Consider the following 14544-nt stretch of genomic DNA (forward strand, 5'->3'; position numbering starts at 1 on the left):
AACTCAAATCAACCAGAACATGCCATGTTCAAAATGGAGCATTTGGGACCAAAAAGAAGCAATAAAGAACCCAACAAGAGATCTAGCAAAACAATCATAAAGGTATGAGCTTTATACCTTTGGATGATGAAGAAGGAAGCCAAAACCCCATATCCAATCCTTTCTTCATGTTCCAAACCTTCTTGATGCACTTCCTTTGACTCTAAAACACCAAAGACACACTTTAAGGCTCTCACTCTCACTCAAGGGGGATAGGGTTTTGTAAGAACAACTGAGGGACTTGGAGGCTGAAAGGATAAGGGGACTTGGTCCATAATGATGGTTAATACTCCTCAAACCCTAAAATTTAGGGTTTCACTCAGACACTAGTACGCCCAGCGTACATATGTGTACGCCCAACGTACTAGGATGTGCCCTAGTATGCTTAGCGTACCAACATGTACGTGCAGCGTACATCTCATGCCCTCTAAGTTACCAATTTGACATTAGGGCTCCTTAGGGCTAATTCCAAACAACTTCAAGGACCTAAATGTCACAACTGAAATATCAAGGAAAGGATATGAAAATACTTGCAAATCCGGGATGTTACAATGATGTGGTTGACTCCACATTGTTCAGCCTAAGACAATTTAAATCATCCGAGTAAAATTCTCTTTACAAATGCAATTTTCCTTATTTTTGGAAAGCAATGTGGCCTTTGATATGTAGTTTTTTTAAGGTCTAACTAATCCGTCAAATAATTGATAACTAATATTATTAGAAATGGGAAATGAAATGTAATTTTGATTTTGAAATGAACATTTGATCATATTACGAAGCATATAGAAGTATTTATACATAGTAATCATTGTTACGTATTCAATCATGCAAAGGTGTGCCCAAAAATATATCATTGATTGTTGCAATAGGTGTTCATTGTCATAACTTATTGGTGTAACTTTGGGAATAATGAAAAATTCGTTTCTAGGTTCCTCTAAAGAGCAAGAATAGCTAGAAATTTTTTTGAAGATTGAGAAAATGGTTTATTAATTTATTACATGCTAATAAATTAATTAGAAACTAGTTGAAGTTAATTTGAATTAATTTAGATATAATTTAGGATTAATTAATATGGAGGTACATGGAATGAATGTTAATTGTTCAATAGTTGAACAATGGGAATATGATGTAACCTATATGTGGTGGAAGGTTTTAGGAGGCTCCTTGGAGGCTTCTAGAATCAATTTAAGTAACATATAAGGATCAGATTTGAATATGGATTAAATCTTAATATTTAACTGATTCAAATCATAGCCATCCTGTTACCACCACAACTATATATAGGACCCTTGGGTTCCTCTTATTTTTGGCTCATACACTCCTACTGAACGGATGAGAAATTGGATTTCCACCTCTCTCCTATCTTTCTCCTATAGTTTCTAGGAATCTTGATTTTTGGGTGTGAATCATTAGAAGTACTCTACTTTGGGTACTAGTCTTTCAAAGAAGCAACAAGAGAAACAAAGAGATCAAACTACAAGTGAAAAAACGATTTGTCAAAAGGTTAATGTTTCAATTCTTTTTCCTATATCTTGTTGGGTTAGTTTTAAAGCACATTGCTATAATAGGAAAACTTAGATCATAGGGTGCATGTACACTTAGGATGAATTTTGAATGCTTCTCTTGCCTTAATCTAGTGTATAATTGCATAGACACTAAAAATGGATTGCATTGGTTGCACCAACTTTTTTTAGGGTTTACACATGTATCGGTAAAAGAAATTTATAGTTCGTTGCAAAATTTGAGGGTCTCCTTGGGATACTACATAGTTCTGCCCTTGCTATGATGCATCATATCTAACTAACTGGCACCCAACAAATTATCAACACTGTTTTAACCTAAGCTAACAACCCCTAATATAATTACAACAGTAGTACAATAACTCAAGATGTATATGGGAATATATTTGTAAAAGTCATCTTAGAGTTCAGTGGGCAGAAATTTGGAATGAGGTAATGGTTTTATAAAGATATCGGGAAGCTGAAATTGATTCCCTATAAGAAGTACTTTGATAATATGATCAATGATTTTTTCTCGAACGAAATGAGAATCCAAATCTTGTAAGTCCCTAATCTGTCCGTGTATCAATCAGATCCGTTTGATGGTGCGGAATCCCAATCAAACGGATGATGTCATATCAAATAGAAGAGAAGAAGAAGAAGAAGAATAATATGAATCTCTGTATGAATTGATTAGAATTAAAGTCCAGATACAAAAGATTCACACACACAAAACTTCTCTCTGGCCGTAAACTCTCTTATGTTCATCAATCTTTACTCCTCACCCCTAACACCTATATATATACAAGGGGAACACGGGCTTGGTGGATATGGACCGTAAATGGGTTTACGGCTGTAAACCTGTTTACGGCCGTAAACTCAACTGTAAACACCACCTGACCAAAAACTAGACTGTAAGCTGATACAATATTACATAAAAATATAATTGCCTAGAAAAGAAAAGTATAAACCATATTTTGACCCAACAATCTCCCCCTTGGTTTATAGCTTTCTTTTCTTAATTTACCCAATAAGCTCCCCCTAAAGAGTAGCTGGCTCTTCTTGTTAATCTTCATTGGGAGATTGGCTTCAACATTTATCTTCAGATTCTTCACAACTTCAAGATGAACTTGATGAATCTTCAATGAATGACTTCATCTTGAGCACTTGAACTTTTCTTCAAGATTTGACTCTGAACGCACATTGGGTGAGGAGGCTTGATGTACTGATTCTTGAAAGATAGCGCTTTCAGCTTGAGAATCTTCAGAGAGAACATCAGAGAGAACAAATCTTCTGGATCACTTCAATAGGTACAACGATAGCAGCAGACTGATTGAGGAGATAACATATGACTAACAGAATCTGCACATCGAGGAGAAGCGAAACCACAGTTCTAGATACGGGTTACTTAATGTGACCCGTAGATTCCCATGTATATCTCCCTGCTCACCCTATCCGAGCATCGTGAAATCAGGTTAAACGGATCTAACTAGGTCAAAGTTTGTCAAGTCCTTAAATTCATTAGGTTTAACTCTCCCTAATCAAGTCCATTTAAAATCTTTCGTGCCTACCAGCGCATCGAACACAGAGCGTAGACGATTCAACTTAGGTATGTTACGCCGATTCAGATTGCCCGCTATCACTTGCTAATTTCATTTCCCAAAACATCTCCTGCAAGCACATTCCATTAACACCATATTTTTTTTTATTTTCTGATTTTGTAATGTTTTTGGATTTTTTAAATTAATTTTTTTAAAAATTTTTGTTTTGTTTTTATTTCTCCCCCTAAATTTGTGCATAGGAGAGAAATGAAAGTAAATGCGTAAATTTAAACTATCCTAAAACAAAAATTAGTCCTTAAAGCGAACCAGCTTAATAAAAACTCAGGAGTATAGGGAAAGAAAACACAAAAAACAACGATTTTTCGACTTTGAAGCTCCAAAACTCGATCAAAAACCCTTTTTTATGAAAAACACGAAGAACAAACCCCCCTTATTTTTCAGAGATCTATCCAAAAACGCAATAATATTTCAAAAATAAATGCTCCAAATCTGACAAAATTGACTGATACAACCAAACTCTGATACCAATTGTAAGTCCCTAATTTGCATGTGTATCAATCAGATCTGTTTGATGGTACGGAATCCCAATCAAACGGATGATGTCATATCAAATAGAAGATAAGAAAAAGAAGAAGAAGAATATGAATCTCTGTATGAATTGATTAGAATTAAAGTTTCAGATACAAAAGATTCACACACACAAAACTTCTCTCTGGCCGTAAACTCTCTTCTGTTCATCAATCTTTACTCCTCACCCCTAACACCTATATATATATATATATATATATATATATATATATATATATATATATATATATATATATATATATATATATATATATATATACAAGGGGAACATGGGCTTGGTGGATATGGGCCGTAAATGGGTTTACGGCCGTAAACTCAACCGTAAACACCACCTGACCGTAAACTAGACTGTAAGCTGATAAAATATTACATAAAAATATAATTGCCCAGAAAAGCAAAGTATAAACCATATTTTGACCCAACAATCTCCCCCTTGGTTTATAGCTTTCTTTTCTTAATTTACCCAATAAGCTCCCCCTAAAAAGTAGCTGGCTCTTCTTGTTAATCTTCATTGGGAGATTGGCTTCAGCATTTATCTTTAGATTCTTCACAACTTTAAGATGAACTTGATGAATCTTCAATGAATGACTTCATCTTGAGCACTTGAACTTTTCTTCAAGATTTGACTCTGAACGCACATTGGGTGAGGAGGCTTGATGTACTGATTCTTGAAAGATAGCGCTTTCAGCTTGAGAATCTTCAGAGAGAACATCAGAGAGAACAAATCTTCTGGATCACTTCAGTAGGTACAACGATAGCAGCAGACTGATTGAGGAGATAACATATGACTAACAGAATCTGCACATCGAGGAGAAGCGAAACCACAGTTCTAGATACGGGTTACTTAATGTGATCGGTAGATTCCCATGTATATCTCCCTGCTCAACCTATCCGAGCATCGTGAAATCAGGTTAAATGGATCTAACTAGGTCAAAGTTTGTCAAGTCCTTAAATTCATTAGGCTCAACTCTCCCTAGTCAAGTCCATTTAAAATCTTTCGTGCCTATCAGCGCATCGAACACAGAGCGTAGACGATTCAACTTAGGTACGTTACGCCGATTCAGATTGCCCGTTATCACTTGCTAATTTCATTTCCCAAAACATCTCCTGCAAGCACATTCCATTAACACCATATTTTTTTATTTTCTGATTTTGTAATGTTTTTGGATTTTTTAAATTAAATTTTTTTAAAATTTTTGTTTTGTTTTTATTTCTCCCCCTAAATTTGTGCATAGGAGAGAAACGAAAGTAAATGCGCAAATTTAAACTATCCTAAAACAGAAATTAGTCTTTAAAGCGAACCAGCTTAATAAAAACTCATGAGTATAGGGAAAGAAAACGCAAAAAACAATGATTTTTCGACTTTGAAGCTCCAAAACTCGATCAAAAACCCTTTTTTATGAAAAACACGAAGAACAAACCCCCCTTATTTTTCAGAAATCTATCCAAAAACGCAATAATATTTCGAAAATAAGATCAAATAATGCTCCAAATCTGACAAAATTGACTGATACAACCAAGCTCTGATACTAATTGTAAGTCCCTAATTTGCATGTGTATCAATCAGATCCGTTTGATGGTGCGGAATCCCAATCAAACGGATGATGTCAGATCAAATAGAAGAGAAGAAGAAGAAGAAGAATATGAATCTCTGTATGATTGAAAGGAGGAGGAACACTATCATACCCTAGACCATTGTTTTGATTATCTTTGAATTTTAATTGGGTTTCAAACAAGGACTCGACTGTCTGACTTGAAGCAGTATAATTTTTAAAACTAACATATGTTTTTCCACACTTAATTTTCAAAGTGTCAAGTTCTTCAGTTACAGCAGCAAGTTGTCTCTTAATATAGTCATAATTTTCACACTTGTTGCTATACTCTTCCTGAAGCTTCCTAAAGTCCTTGGTTTTTGCTTCTAATTCAGCCTTCAGGGGTTTCTGTCCTTTCCTGAGTTGATATCCTTCATATCTCAGGTCCTCAACTTCTCTTTTTAATAAATCAATTTGTTCCCGAAGAAATTTAATCGTAGCTTCACAAGCTGGAGTACATGTAACTTCAGTGACCAGAATGTTTTCAGAACTCATTGTTTCTCTACACTTCAAAGCATCAAGTTCTTGAATTACATCAGCAAGACTAAGATGATTGAGATCTTTTGTCTTCTTAATGATAGCCACGTTCATATCCCACGATTTCGGAAGTGAATTCAGTAGCTTTTGTTAACTCAAACTTGGACAAGAAGATCCCAGCTATATTCATCTCATTAGTAAGTGTAGTAAATCGCTACAACTGAGTTTCGAGGGTTTCTCCAGGGATATAATCGAAAATGTTGAAATTTTGTCTTAACATATCATGACGACTCTCTTTCATGTTTTCAACTCCCTCGTAGACCTTAAAATCAATTAAAAAGGACAACTAAAAACCAAAATCAAACTTAAAAGTCAAACCCTTTGATTATAAACCTCAAAAGTTAACCTTAAAAGTCAAATTTAAAAAGTTAAACTCAAAAGTCAAACCCTTTGATTATAAACCTCAAAAGTCAACCTTAAAAGTCAAATTTAAAAAGTTAAACTCAAAAGTCAAACCGAAAAACTAAATTTGAAAATTTAAAAATTAAACGAAAAAGTCAAAGGTCAAACTTGGAAGTCAAAGTCAAAATTTAAGGTCAAAAGTTAAAAAATAAAAGTCAAAAATTAAAATATAATTTTATTTATTAATTTTAATTTTAATTTATTTATTATTATTATTTTTAATTTTATTATTATTATTTATTTATTTATTTTGGATGAAAAAGAAATTTAAAATTAAAAGGAATTGAGTTTTGGGGTTAAAAGTGTCAAAAATGCGAAACTTGAAGCGAAAAAGACGGGTTATGTTTTAAATTTCGGACGAATGACACAAGAAGCTTGCTAGTTGAGATGGTAAGGCGCTGTGTTTTGGAGCTGGAGGTCGCGGGTTCGATCCCCGACACCTCCAATGCGCGTCTTATTTTTGATGCGATGCGAAGCTGGGTGCGAGGATGAGCTGCGAGGCCGAGGCCGCAAGCTCGGGCCGTAAACGTGCGAGGCCTCGGACCGTAACCTCTGACCGCGAACTCCTCGGACCGCAAACACCGGCCGCAAACTCTTCGAAACCCTAGCCGTCTGCCTCAAACTCCTCGCTGATTACGACAAAAAACAACGATTTTTTGACTTTGAAGCTCCAAAACTCAATCAAAAATCCTTTTTTTTTATTGAAAAACACGAAGAATAAACCCCCCTTATTTTTCAGAGATATATCCAAAAACGCAAGAATATTTCGAAAATAAGATCAAATAATGCTCCAAATCTGACAAAATTGACTGATACAACCTGGCTCTGATACCAATTGTAAGTCCCTAATCTGCCCGTGTATCAATCAGATCCATTTGATGGTGCGGAATCTCAATCAAACGGATGATGTCAGATCAAATAGAAGAGAAGAAGAATAATAATATGAATCTTTGTATGAATTGATTAGAATTAAAGTTTCAGATACAAAAGATTCAAACACACAAAACTTTTCTCTGGCCGTAAACTCTCTTCTATTCATCAAATCTTTACTCCTCACCCCTAACACCTATATATATATATATATATATATATATATATATATATATATATATATATATATATATATATATATATACAAGGGGAACATGGGCTTGGTGGATATGGGCCGTAAATGGGTTTACGGTTGTAAACCTGTTTACGGTCGTAAACTCAACTGTAAACACCACCTTACCGTAAACTAGACTGTAAGCTGATAATATATTACATAAAAATATAATTGCCCAGAAAAGCAAAGTATAAAGCATATTTTGACCCAACAAATCTATATGCTTAGTACTAGGCATGATATTTGGATTGTTTAGACTAGATTTAACCGCCCACATACCGGAATTGATACCGGACCAGACTAGTTTTTAGTACCTAAGATAGATCCAAGTTCTTATATTTTAGGTTTTCTAGTACCTACTTCAGATAATTATGGTTACACTAAAAAACTAGACCAAACCTAGTTTAACGAAAGCCAAGGGTCACGTAATATGTTGTGTTGTAAAAATCGTATAAAATTATGGAAAAAGCTAGTGTTGTACAAATGTAATTATCCTTATCTCTAAAAAGCATTGTGGCCTTTGATATGTTGTTTGTAATGTCCCTAAAACTCATAGAAAAAATTTTCATTTTAAAAGATAAAAACAATTCATTCCATTTCATCAAAAGATCATCAAACTATCAAAAGTAGTTCCAAAACAACATTAACGTATCATAAAACAAAAGTGTGGAAACTCCGGTGGATGCGATGCATTCAAGCCTGGATCTTCCCTTTGCTACAAGAAGTGGCCGAAACACTTAAACTTAAAACCATAACCACGAAGCTTAGTGGGTTTCCTATGATACCACATACCAATACGATCCCCACCCAAAATACATAACGGGCCCACCCAACATGCATAACGGGCCCCACCCAACATAAATAACGGGCTCGTCCAACATACATAACGTACATGTAAGAGTCATAAAGACAGTACTTTCCGAAGATCAGAAGGTTGTGAAACATCTCCTACATTTAGTTTAGCAAGATTAATCAGTTAGTTTATCTTTTTATTAGTTTAAATTCATTTTTAGCCATGTCTAAGCTAAAACCATAGTTTTTAGTTATGCATTAGACAAGTACTTTTCATGTGATCAATTATCAAATATTGTTTTCATTGTGTGCTTCTATCTAGTTGTTTCAGTTTTGAACTTAATGAATGTTTGGTTTTTAATTCTTGTTAGTCTGATCACCTAACTAGGATTTTATCATTCTAGTTAATCGGTTAATAGTATCCGTAATTGTTCTTGTCAACTGGTAATAAGTAACAAATATCAGATTGGATCCGTGTTAGGAATTTAACTCTGATTTAAACTGGAATTACATACCTTTAAACTTCCGAGCTTATAAGAAGTATTGGTTATGGCTAGGAATTTTACACAGATCGTAATGGAACTTTTCTGATCTTAATTAAGAGTTTGTTTAATTAAAGAGTAAAATAGTTAAGGTTAATTGAAGAGCTTGTTTTGGTCAATTTAACTAGGTAAAAGACATTATGCTAGAGTTTGTTAGTTTTTCTCAGTACCAGCTTAGACACAACACATTTTGAATAACTAGATCTAAGCTTATTGCATGATTAGGAAAGTCATAACATAACTGAATTCATTTTTATTATTGATTTCATTTAATTAATTTTACTTCAATTTAGTTTTTAGTTTTAAATCAACTCCCCCCCCCCTTTATTATTTTTTGTTAAATAACTAGTATGTGCCTTACGCAAAGAGGCATTGACCATTAGGTTGTGTCCCAGAGGATTCGGTCTTGCTTCCCTATGCTACCTATTAGTGCAACCAACTGTGAAAAATTTTAATTTGCTTAAATTGTGTGCGACAATGACCAAACAAGTACTAAAACTTTCAATTGGATTTATAGGCTAATTTGCACTTTATTTTTCATTTTACAGTTCGAGGAGGCTTACACTATAAATGATGATGTGAAACTCATAACTTCTTCATACGAGCTTCGTTTTCAACATTCTTTATTTCTCCGATTTTGTATCGAAGAGTACTACAAATTTTGTTTAAATTTTTTTGTCAAACAAGCAACTGATTTTCGATTAGAACACATATAGCTGTATCATTTGGAACGCGGAACATTGAAAAATCATTACTTCCTCATACGAAGTCTGATTTTGGTGTTTTTTTTATCCATGCTCTCATACTCACGACTACAATGACTTTTGTTTAGATCATTTATCCTAAATAATCTTTTACTTTTTTTTTTTAGTTTTTCTTTACGTTTTTAACAGTATTTTTATACAAATATTATATCATTATGTAATTTATCCGTATAACATAAATATTGTATAATATACAAAGAGCACTTTTGTAAGCACACAACATGTAAGAATTTATTTATTTATAATAAAACTTTACATTAATTTGTTAACGTACATGAGGACGATTTCTCTAACAAAAAGTAAGGGCATTACATTAAATGATCATCACGCAGTGGCCCAAGCCCTTCTGTGTCATGGTGACAGGAAAAAACCAAAGCTAAAACATTGCAAAGCATATAAATTATACCTGGAAACCACGTGTTACAACTCTCGTCCACTTGAATCAGATTTTGTCCTCGAAATCCGTTGTTGCAAACAACTTGGGGTAATGCTCTCTCATCTCCTCTTTGGTTCCCAAGTCCATTCAGAACCCTTTTCGGTACTACCATTGCCCCTTAACCAAACCCTTCACCATGTTGCACAACGTCTTTGTCTACCTATCTAGAATTGCAATCGACCACTCCATATAATTCATATGCTCATCAATTTGAATTTCAGCCAACGGAACTACTGTGGAATCCTTGTCTAAACACTTTTGCAGTTGAGAAACATGAAAGGTGTTATGGATCTTACTAAGCTCCATAGGTAGGTCCAACTGGTAGTTTATGAGACGGAATAGTGTGATTATTCGTGTGTGCAACAGTGATCCTTCAATCTATTATTCATGTGAGTCTTATTACTATATTATATGTCACACCCCCAAATTGAGAACGGCGGAAACGTTCGAGGGCGGAAGACGTCATGTGCAGTATCATAACAATGCACAATAGTAAAACAAGCAACAACATTCATTGTATTAATAGAATAGTTAATACATGTGTGTTCTGTGAATAGTTGTATGACACCAAAAATGTATAACAAGAATAAAAGACGAGTCTTGAACGTGCTCCATCTTCTCAAAACCTGATCCAATGTACATGACTAATGGTTCCCTGAGAATACAAGTTATTTTGAAAGAGAGTATCAACATTTAAGTTTGTGAGTTCATAAGTATTTTAGTGTCAAGTTTTTGCATTTGTTTCATGAAAATGTTTGTATCTGACTAGTGAAAATGTTTGTATCTTTCCCAAAAAATCATATATTTTCTGCATTAATTGAAAAGTAGTCTTCTACCAAGACTCAATTGTTTGTATGTTATGTTCTCTTAAAAATGGTGTAAAATGTATGTTTGTACTTGAAATAGTTCAAATGTATGTTTCCCATATTTGTAAAACTATCTTTACTCAAAAAAAAAATAGTATGCATTTCTCATGTGAGAATATCACTGTATGAATGCAATGGAAAATGAAGATTTACAGTAGTATTGTATAGAATACAATACGGATGCATTAACTTCCATAAAACCAAACGGTTAATTAAGGTTAAAATGTGATTAGGTTATAACCATGCTTGATAGACTAGTATAAAACACGGCGTTCTTCAGGCGTCGAAAATGATATGACATTTGTCACCCGTAGACCTGCAGGTCCCACTATAGCTAGCAGCAAGGTGTGGGATGGTCAATCCTGTATAGATCTATACACAAACTCACGCTCTCCCTCCAGGAGACTCTGGTTACAAAACGTGACATAGCCAGAATATTGTTATGCCAAGAAATAGTATATCACATTTTTGTTATCGTGTTCTAGTTACAGTATGTAAGTTTATTTTTATTCTTGTAAATGAATAGTATACTTTGTAATGAACAGTAATAGTATGTATGTATCGACTCATGTATTGTTTCTTTGTTCTAGAAATAGTATGTAGTGATCCTCCAAACTATACCTATTATAGTTTACTAGTATGTTTGTTTGAACTGTTATTGATTCGTAGAAAAGACTCAATTGCCCAACATAAGCAACTGAGTTAAGTATATTCCTAGAAAATGTGGCTTAATATTCAGGCATATATTTAGCAAGTATATCTATGATTTAGCCAATAATCGGACTAGTGATCCTACCCTAAGCCCACAACCAAACAAGGAACAGGAGTTACGGTATTTAGCAATAGTCCTAAGTCCGTTAAATCATACTTATGTTGGATTAATGTCTAAGTTAATAACTATTTTGGTATGTACTTGACTCGATGGTGCATGGTCCTTTTGGGTTGCCTTCACCAAAGCAACTTGATAGGATGAATTATAGAGAGAAAGGATTAAATATTGTAACAGCCCGGAATCCCAGGTATTATTAAAATTATGTTTTTGGGGTGATTTAAGAGGGGACTCGGCGAGTTGGAGCCTAGACTCGCCGAGTAGGATCGCGGACTTGGTCGCGGGTCCGCGACTGGACTCGACGAGTCCAGATATGGACTCGGCGAGTCGACGCTGTTCAGCAGAAACCCTAACCGTTCAGTTTGGATCGTATTTAACGCCTCTTAGGCCGTCATTTTCAGTCTTTTGGTCAATTGAGAGAAACCCTAATCGCTGTGGACGCCTAGAGCAAGGGAGAAAGCTTTGGAACTTGGAAGAAGTGGTTAGGCAAGAAGAAGAAGGATTTGGCTAAAGGAATATCAAGGAGGATTGAGTCCTGAGATTTGGGGGACACAGAGAGTGCGATTCCAGGTAATAACTCGGACCAAATCTGTTATTTTGATGTATTTATGAAATTAGGGTTTATAGAACCCATTTAGTGATTTGATGAAGAAATGCCTTGTTACCCCACGATTATAGTCATGTATTAGGACCTTTAGAGGTCCAGAAGGTCCCATGCATGTGTACTTCGGGACGAGACCTATCTCAGGAAGCAGTTACTCGTCTGCATGGCATGGACTCGCCGAGTTGTTCTTCAGACTCGGCGAGTAGCTTGAAGATGTGCTGGGACTCGCCGAGTTGTTCATCAGACTCGGCGAGTGGAGTCGGGGTAGCCCCGCGATTCTTCCACGAGGACCTCGTCGAGTCGAGAGGTATACTCGACGAGTAGAAAGGGAATATTCAGGAATCTGTGAGGACGACTAGACTCGCCGAGTCGCCATGGTACTCGCCGAGTCCAGTCGAGTTGACCGTTGACCGTTGACCAGAGTTGACCTAAGTCTGACTTCTTAGGGATAGTCACACTTAGCTGATATGAGTGTTAATGAGTTATGTAATGTTATAGGAGGGTTGTAGCTCGTTGGTTTGTGCGCGAGTGATTTCAGGAGTTGCTAGCTTTCAGCACTTACGAGGTGAGTCTTCTCACTATACTGTACCCGGAAGGGTTTGACTGTGTGACCGGAAGGTCGGATATGATATGTGTTATGTATGCTATATGTGGTATGTTATATGTTATATGTGCTATGTATTATGGGCCGGAAGGCGATATGATGTGTGATGGACCGGAAGGTCGGCGTGGGTAAGGCCGGAAGGTTTACCCAGCAGGGACGGAAGTCCCCTGAGACACATGGACCGGAGGATGTGTGATGGACCGGAAGGTCGGCGTGGGTAAGGCCGGAAGGTTTACCCAGCAGGGACGGAAGTCCCCTGAGACACATGGACCGGAAGGTCGGGTCTGGAAAGGCGTATGTGCGTAAGTTGTATATTGGGGAACTCACTAAGCATTTATGCTTACAGTTGTTATGTATGTATGTGTTTCAGGTACTAGCGAGGACCGTGGGAAGGCGCCGGCATGATCGATACACACTGAAGAATGTTTCATGATCTTGGGAGTTTGAATAATTGTATTGACTGAATGATTAAACTGCTTATGCCTTGGTTTTTAATGGAAATATTTATGTTTTTTTAAAATGAAAAATTTTGTTTGAAAATTTGAGTTGTTACAAATATGATTTATTAATATATTATGAGAATAATATATTAAAGGAGAAATCATATTGTTTAATTAATATTAGTCAAGAATTAATAAGAATTAAGTTTGTGGCTAAAAGAGATTAATTAAACTTAAGGGACTGGAATTGTAATTATAAGATAATTGCAATTGGGCTATGGATTGCCTCATATTAAAGGAGTGGACGAATTCTATGGGGAAACCCATTAGAAATAGTCCAAGGCCTTTAAGGAAAGGAGTCCATGGGTTGCTTAGGGCTTAAGCATCCAAATTAGGATTTCCTTGTTAGATAACCCTAATAGTCTCACTATATATAGAGCCCTTATGCCCCAAAAACGTGGACAAGCTTCCTTATAGGGTTTCCACATGTTTTGGGCAGCCTCCTTCTCTTCTCTTATTCATCCTCTTGCTCTTGGTGTTTGTGAACCATTAGAGGAGTGACATTTGCGACTCTAAGCTTTCTAAAGTCAATAGAAGGAGGATTTGAGATTGTTATTGCTACATAACAATCAAGGTATGATCTAAACCCTAATTATATGTTATATTGATTATCATATGCTAGATCTAGGGTTTATAGTCTTGGATAAATTGCATGTACAATAGAGAAACCTAGATCCAAGCATTAGGGTTTGTATGAGCACATAGGATGTTCTTATGACAAAAACCCATCAACTTATATATAAATATGTATACAAATATGATTTTGATATAAACAGAAATCTAAAAATAGTTTAAAGAGTTTTAAAAGTGATTTTAACAACATTTGAGCATAATAAATCATTTTGTTTGTTTGTTTCCACATGTAAATGATTAACACAATTATATTGTGTTCTACTTGTATTCCCCTACCCCCTAAAAAGCATTTAAAAAGGTAAATTGTAGGGATATGAACTCACCTCAAATGAGTGATTCGAGTGAATGCTCGATATAGGATGATTGTTTCCACTAGTTAGTTCCCGGGACAAAACCAAGTCCTAAATAGCAATTCACACGACATATTGGCACGAAATTAGTGAATAAAGCTTCAAAGGTGTTAAGGAAACAACCTAGGATGTAAGTAATACTTACAGAAGAAGTGATAGAAGCGAAATCGAGTGACTGCTTCGATTTCACGGCTGACTTCAGTGTTTATAGCCGTAAAAGGTTCACGGCCACTTGAAAATTCAAGTGTTTTCGGCTGTAAACTCAAGTGTGTGATCTTGGTGTTCTCGGTGAAACCAAGG

This window comes from Lactuca sativa, chromosome 9 (genome assembly GCF_002870075.4).
Source record: "Lactuca sativa cultivar Salinas chromosome 9, Lsat_Salinas_v11, whole genome shotgun sequence".
Lineage (NCBI taxonomy): Eukaryota > Viridiplantae > Streptophyta > Magnoliopsida > Asterales > Asteraceae > Lactuca > Lactuca sativa.